This window comes from Entelurus aequoreus, linkage group LG02 (assembly GCF_033978785.1).
Source record: "Entelurus aequoreus isolate RoL-2023_Sb linkage group LG02, RoL_Eaeq_v1.1, whole genome shotgun sequence".
NCBI classification, from domain to species: domain Eukaryota; kingdom Metazoa; phylum Chordata; class Actinopteri; order Syngnathiformes; family Syngnathidae; genus Entelurus; species Entelurus aequoreus.
The window spans coordinates 11191552-11199051 of record NC_084732.1 but is presented as its reverse complement, the minus strand read 5'-3'; the positions used below and the strand labels follow the sequence as shown (position 1 = coordinate 11199051).

The window sequence follows — 7500 nt, the reverse complement described above, 5'->3', positions numbered from 1 at the left end:
AAACACTCCACCTCCTGCAAACACTCCACCTCCTGCAAACACTCCACATCCTGCAAACACTCCACCTCCTGCAAACACTCCACCTCCTGCAAACACTCCACGTCCTGCAAACACTCCACGTCCTGCAAACACTCCACATCCTGCAAACACTCCACATCCTGCAAACACTCCACGTCCTGCAAACAACACACATCCTGCAAACACTCCACGTCCTGCAAACACTCCACGTCCTGCAAACAACACACATCCTGCAAACACTCCACGTCCTGCAAACACTCCACATCCTGCAAACACTCCACATCCTGCAAACACTCCACGTCCTGCAAACACTCCACGTCCTGTAAACACTCCACGTCCTGCAAACACTCCACCTCCTGCAAACACTCAACGTCCTGCAAACACTCCACATCCTGCAAACACTCCACGTCCTGCAAACACTCCACATCCTGCAAACACTCCACGTCCTGCAAACACTCCACGTCCTGCAAACACTCAACGTCCTGCAAACACTCCACGTCCTGCAAACAACACACAACCTGCAAACAACACACAACCTGCAAACACTCCACGTCCTGTAAACACTCCACCTCCTGCAAACAACACACATCCTGCAAACACTCCACGTCCTGCAAACACTCCACGTCCTGCAAACAACACACATCCTGCAAACACTCCACGTCCTGCAAACACTCCACATCCTGCAAACACTCCACATCCTGCAAACACTCCACGTCCTGCAAACACTCCACGTCCTGTAAACACTCCACGTCCTGCAAACACTCCACCTCCTGCAAACACTCAACGTCCTGCAAACACTCCACATCCTGCAAACACTCCACGCCCTGCAAACACTCCACATCCTGCAAACACTCCACGTCCTGCAAACACTCCACGTCCTGCAAACACTCAACGTCCTGCAAACACTCCACGTCCTGCAAACAACACACAACCTGCAAACAACACACAACCTGCAAACACTCCACGTCCTGCAAACACTCCACCTCCTGCAAACACTCCACCTCCTGCAAACACTCCACATCCTGCAAACACTCCACCTCCTGCAAACACTCCACCTCCTGCAAACACTCCACGTCCTGCAAACACTCCACGTCCTGCAAACACTCCACATCCTGCAAACACTCCACATCCTGCAAACACTCCACGTCCTGCAAACAACACACATCCTGCAAACACTCCACGTCCTGCAAACACTCCACGTCCTGCAAACAACACACATCCTGCAAACACTCCACGTCCTGCAAACACTCCACATCCTGCAAACACTCCACATCCTGCAAACACTCCACGTCCTGCAAACACTCCACGTCCTGTAAACACTCCACGTCCTGCAAACACTCCACCTCCTGCAAACACTCCACCTCCTGCAAACACTCCACATCCTGCAAACACTCCACCTCCTGCAAACACTCCACCTCCTGCAAACACTCCACGTCCTGCAAACACTCCACGTCCTGCAAACACTCCACATCCTGCAAACACTCCACATCCTGCAAACACTCCACGTCCTGCAAACAACACACATCCTGCAAACACTCCACGTCCTGCAAACACTCCACGTCCTGCAAACAACACACATCCTGCAAACACTCCACGTCCTGCAAACACTCCACATCCTGCAAACACTCCACATCCTGCAAACACTCCACGTCCTGCAAACACTCCACGTCCTGTAAACACTCCACGTCCTGCAAACACTCCACCTCCTGCAAACACTCAACGTCCTGCAAACACTCCACATCCTGCAAACACTCCACGTCCTGCAAACACTCCACATCCTGCAAACACTCCACGTCCTGCAAACACTCCACGTCCTGCAAACACTCAACGTCCTGCAAACACTCCACGTCCTGCAAACAACACACAACCTGCAAACAACACACAACCTGCAAACACTCCACGTCCTGTAAACACTCCACCTCCTGCAAACAACACACATCCTGCAAACACTCCACGTCCTGCAAACACTCCACGTCCTGCAAACAACACACATCCTGCAAACACTCCACGTCCTGCAAACACTCCACATCCTGCAAACACTCCACATCCTGCAAACACTCCACGTCCTGCAAACACTCCACGTCCTGTAAACACTCCACGTCCTGCAAACACTCCACCTCCTGCAAACACTCAACGTCCTGCAAACACTCCACATCCTGCAAACACTCCACGCCCTGCAAACACTCCACATCCTGCAAACACTCCACGTCCTGCAAACACTCCACGTCCTGCAAACACTCAACGTCCTGCAAACACTCCACGTCCTGCAAACAACACACAACCTGCAAACAACACACAACCTGCAAACACTCCACGTCCTGCAAACACTCCACCTCCTGCAAACACTCCACCTCCTGCAAACACTCCACATCCTGCAAACACTCCACCTCCTGCAAACACTCCACCTCCTGCAAACACTCCACGTCCTGCAAACACTCCACGTCCTGCAAACACTCCACATCCTGCAAACACTCCACATCCTGCAAACACTCCACGTCCTGCAAACAACACACATCCTGCAAACACTCCACGTCCTGCAAACACTCCACGTCCTGCAAACAACACACATCCTGCAAACACTCCACGTCCTGCAAACACTCCACATCCTGCAAACACTCCACATCCTGCAAACACTCCACGTCCTGCAAACACTCCACGTCCTGTAAACACTCCACGTCCTGCAAACACTCCACCTCCTGCAAACACTCAACGTCCTGCAAACACTCCACATCCTGCAAACACTCCACGTCCTGCAAACACTCCACATCCTGCAAACACTCCACGTCCTGCAAACACTCCACGTCCTGCAAACACTCAACGTCCTGCAAACACTCCACGTCCTGCAAACAACACACAACCTGCAAACAACACACATCCTACAAACAATCCACATCCTGCAAACACTCCACGTCCTGCAAACACTCCACCTCCTGCAAACAACACACATCCTGCAGACACTCCACGTGCTGCAAACACTCCACGTGTCCCCCTCCTTCTTTGTACCATCTCATCACTAAGTATCGAGCGTACACTGATACCATAGTTGGTATCATCACTGTGTCTATCCACCCTGGCTTGTTTACATTCAACAGCTCTAGCTTAGCGGTTAGCGTGCCTTCTTGTACCCTCCTGCAGTGTAGCATGTTTAGCTAGTCCTCCTCCTCCAGTGAACACCGTGTTTTTTTTAAAGAAAGTACCGTCTTTTTTTCCAGTGAGTACTATTTTTTTTCCAGTGAAGACTGTTTTTATCCAGTGCGTACCGTGTTTTTTCCAGTGAGTACCGTGTTTTTTCCAGTGAGTGCCGTGTTTTTTTTATAGTGAGAACTGTTTTTTTCCACTGAGTACTGTGGGTTTTTTTTTCAGTGCGTACTGTGTTTTTTTCCAGTGAGTACCGTGTTTTTTTCCAGTGAAGACTGTTTTTATCCAGTGCGTACTGTGTTTTTATCCACTGAGTACCGTGTTTTTATCCACTGAGTACCGTGTTTTTATCCACTTAGTACCGTGTTTTTTTTATAGTAAGTACTGTTTTTTTCCAGTGAGTACCATGTTTTTTTTTTCCAGTGAGTACCGTGTTTTTTTTATAGTAAGTACTGTTTTTTTCCAGTGAGTACCGTGTTTTTTTATAGTAAGTACTGTTTTTTTCCAGTGAGTACCATGTTTTTTTTTTCCAGTGAGTACCGTGTTTTTTTTATAGTAAGTACTGTTTTTTTCCAGTGAGTACCGTGTTTTTTCCAGTGAGTACCGTGTTTTTTTATAGTGAAAACTGTTTTTATCCAGTGAGTACTGTGTTTTTTTTATAGTGAGTAATGTTTTTTTCCAGTGAGTACCGTGTTTTTTTTCCAGTGAGTGCCGTGTTTTTTCCAGTGAGTACCGTGTTTTTTCCAGTGAGTACTGTTTTTTTTTATAGTGAGTACTGTTTTTTTCCAGTGCGTACTGTGTTTTTTTCCAGTGTACTGTGTTTTTATCCACTGAGTACCGTGTTTTTATCCACTGAGTACCGTGTTTTTATCCACTTAGTACCGTGTTTTTTTTATAGTAAGTACTGTTTTTTTCCAGTGAGTACCATGTTTTTTTTTTCCAGTGAGTACCGTGTTTTTTTTATAGTAAGTACTGTTTTTTTCCAGTGAGTACCGTGTTTTTTTATAGTAAGTACTGTTTTTTTCCAGTGAGTACCATGTTTTTTTTTTCCAGTGAGTACCGTGTTTTTTTTATAGTAAGTACTGTTTTTTTCCAGTGAGTACCGTGTTTTTTCCAGTGAGTACCGTGTTTTTTTATAGTGAAAACTGTTTTTATCCAGTGAGTACTGTGTTTTTTTTATAGTGAGTAATGTTTTTTTCCAGTGAGTACCGTGTTTTTTTTCCAGTGAGTGCCGTGTTTTTTCCAGTGAGTACCGTGTTTTTTCCAGTGAGTACTGTTTTTTTTTATAGTGAGTACTGTTTTTTTCTAGTGAGTACCGTGTTTTTTTCCAGTGAAGACTGTTTTTATCCAGTGCGTACTGTGTTTTTATCCACTTAGTACCGTGTTTTTTTTATAGTAAGTACTGTTTTTTTCCAGTGAGTACCATGTTTTTTTTTTCCAGTGAGTACCGTGTTTTTTTTATAGTAAGTACTGTTTTATTCCAGTGAGTACCATGTTTTTTTTTCCAGTGAGTACCGTGTTTTTTTTATAGTAAGTACTGTTTATTTCCAGTGAGTACCGTGTTTTTTCCAGTGAGTACCGTGTTTTTTTATAGTGAAAACTGTTTTTATCCAGTGAGTACTGTGTTTTTTTTATAGTGAGTAATGTTTTTTTCCAGTGAGTACCGTGTTTTTTTTCCAGTGAGTGCCGTGTTTTTTCCAGTGAGTACCGTGTTTTTTCCAGTGAGTACTGTTTTTTTTTATAGTGAGTACTGTTTTTTTCTAGTGAGTACCGTGTTTTTTTCCAGTGAAGACTGTTTTTATCCAGTGCGTACTGTGTTTTTATCCACTTAGTACCGTGTTTTTTTTATAGTAAGTACTGTTTTTTTCCAGTGAGTACCATGTTTTTTTTTTCCAGTGAGTACCGTGTTTTTTTTATAGTAAGTACTGTTTTATTCCAGTGAGTACCATGTTTTTTTTTCCAGTGAGTACCGTGTTTTTTTTATAGTAAGTACTGTTTATTTCCAGTGAGTACCGTGTTTTTTCCAGTGAGTACCGTGTTTTTTTATAGTGAGAACTGTTTTTATCCAGTGAGTACTGTGTTTTTTTTATAGTGAGTAATGTTTTTTTCCAGTGAGTACCGTGTTTTTTTTTCCAGTGAGTGCCATGTTTTTTCCAGTGAGTACCGTGTTTTTTCCAGTGAGTACTGTTTTTTTTTATAGTGAGTACTGTTTTTTTCTAGTGAGTACCGTGTTTTTTTCCAGTGAAGACTGTTTTTATCCAGTGCGTACTGTGTTTTTATCCACTGAGTACCGTGTTTTTTTTCCAGTGAGTACCGTGTTTTTTTATAGTGAGTACTGTTTATTTCCAGTGAGTACCATGTTTTTTCCTGTGAGTACCATGTTTTTGTTATAGTGAGAACTGTTTTTATCTAGTGAGTACTGTGTTTTTTTTATAGTTAGTCCTGTTTTTTTCCAGTGAGTACTGTGTTTTTTTTTATAGTGAGTACCGTGTTTTTTTCCCCAGTGAGTACCGTGTTTTTTTTTCCAGTGAGAACGGTGTTTTTTCCAGTGAGTACCGTGTTTTTTTTTATAGTGAGTACTGTTTTTTTCCAGTGAGTACTGTGTTTTTTTTTAGTGAGAACTGTTTTTTTCCAGTGAGTACAGTGTTTTTTTCCAGTGAGTACCGTGTTTTTCCAGTGAGTACCGTGTTTTTTTCCAGTGAGTACTGTTTTTTTTCCAGTGAGTACCGTGTTTTTTTCCAGTGAGTACTGTGTTTTTTTTATAGTGAGTACTTTTTTTTCCAGTGAGTACTGTGTTTTTTTTTATATTGAGTACCGTGTTTTTTTCCCAAGTAAGTACCGTGTTTTTTTTCCAGTGAGTACCGTGTTTTTTCCAGTGAGTAGCGTGTTTTTTTTATAGTGAGTACTGTGTTTTTTCCAGTGAGTACTGTGTTTTTTTCCAGTGAGTACCTTGTTTTTTTCCAGTAAACACCGTGTTTTTTTCCAGTGAGTACCTTGTTTTTTTCCAGTAAACACCGTGTTTTTTTCCAGTGAGTACCTTGTTTTTTTCCAGTGAGTACAGTGTTTTTTTCCAGTAAACACTGTGTGTTTTTCCAGTGAGTACCTTGTTTTTTTCCAGTAAACACCGTGTTTTTTTCCAGTGAGTACCTTGTTTTTTTCCAGTAAACACCGTGTTTTTTTCCAGTGAGTACCTTGTTTTTTTCCAGTAAACACCATGTTTTTTCCAGTGAGTACTTTGTTTTTTTCCAGTGAGTACAGTGTTTTTTTTCCAGTGAGTACCTTGTTTTTTTCCAGTAAACACCGTGTTTTTTTCCAGTGAGTACCTTGTTTTTTTCCAGTAAACACCGTGTTTTTTTCCAGTGAGTACCTTGTTTTTTTCCAGTAAACACCGTGTTTTTTTCCAGTGAGTACCTTGTTTTTTTCCAGTAAACACCGTGTTTTTTTCCAGTGAGTACCTTGTTTTTTTCCAGTGAGTACAGTGTTTTTTTCCAGTAAACACTGTGTGTTTTTCCAGTGAGTACCTTGTTTTTTTCCAGTAAACACCGTGTTTTTTTCCAGTGAGTACCTTGTTTTTTTCCAGTAAACACCGTGTTTTTTTCCAGTGAGTACCTTGTTTTTTTCCAGTAAACACCGTGTTTTTTTCCAGTGAGTACCTTGTTTTTTTCCAGTGAGTACAGTGTTTTTTTCCAGTAAACACTGTGTGTTTTTCCAGTGAGTACCTTGTTTTTTTCCAGTAAACACCGTGTTTTTTTCCAGTGAGTACCTTGTTTTTTTCCAGTAAACACCGTGTTTTTTTCCAGTGAGTACCTTGTTTTTTTCCAGTAAACACCATGTTTTTTCCAGTGAGTACTTTGTTTTTTTCCAGTGAGTACAGTGTTTTTTTTCCAGTGAGTACCTTGTTTTTTTCCAGTAAACACCGTGTTTTTTTCCAGTGAGTACCTTGTTTTTTTCCAGTAAACACCGTGTTTTTTTCCAGTGAGTACCTTGTTTTTTTCCAGTAAACACCGTGTTTTTTTCCAGTGAGTACCTTGTTTTTTTCCAGTAAACACCATGTTTTTTCCAGTGAGTACCTTGTTTTTATCCAGTGAGTACAGTGTTTTTTTTCCAGTGAGTACCTTGTTTTTTTTCCAGTAAACACCGTGTTTTTTTCCAGTGAGTACTGTGTTTTTTTCCCAGTGAGTACCGTGTTATTATTATTAACTTATAATATCAGCCCCACAATTACTGTGCGACACTGACGGTAAGGCGTGGATGAGTTCCATCTGCAACAACACTCCGCTTCTATGAGATTAGCATGAAAGACGCTAAGGAGCTAAATGGCCGCCTGAGGTGATGTGACTTGTT

General features: G+C 42.3%; 1 protein-coding gene across 2 annotated transcripts in view; it reads left to right on the top strand.

Annotated features, from left to right (window-relative positions):
* si:ch211-186j3.6 (neural-cadherin) overlaps positions 1–7500 on the top strand; it is a 250919-nt gene that overhangs the window by 117765 nt on the left and 125654 nt on the right. The window lies entirely within an intron of this gene.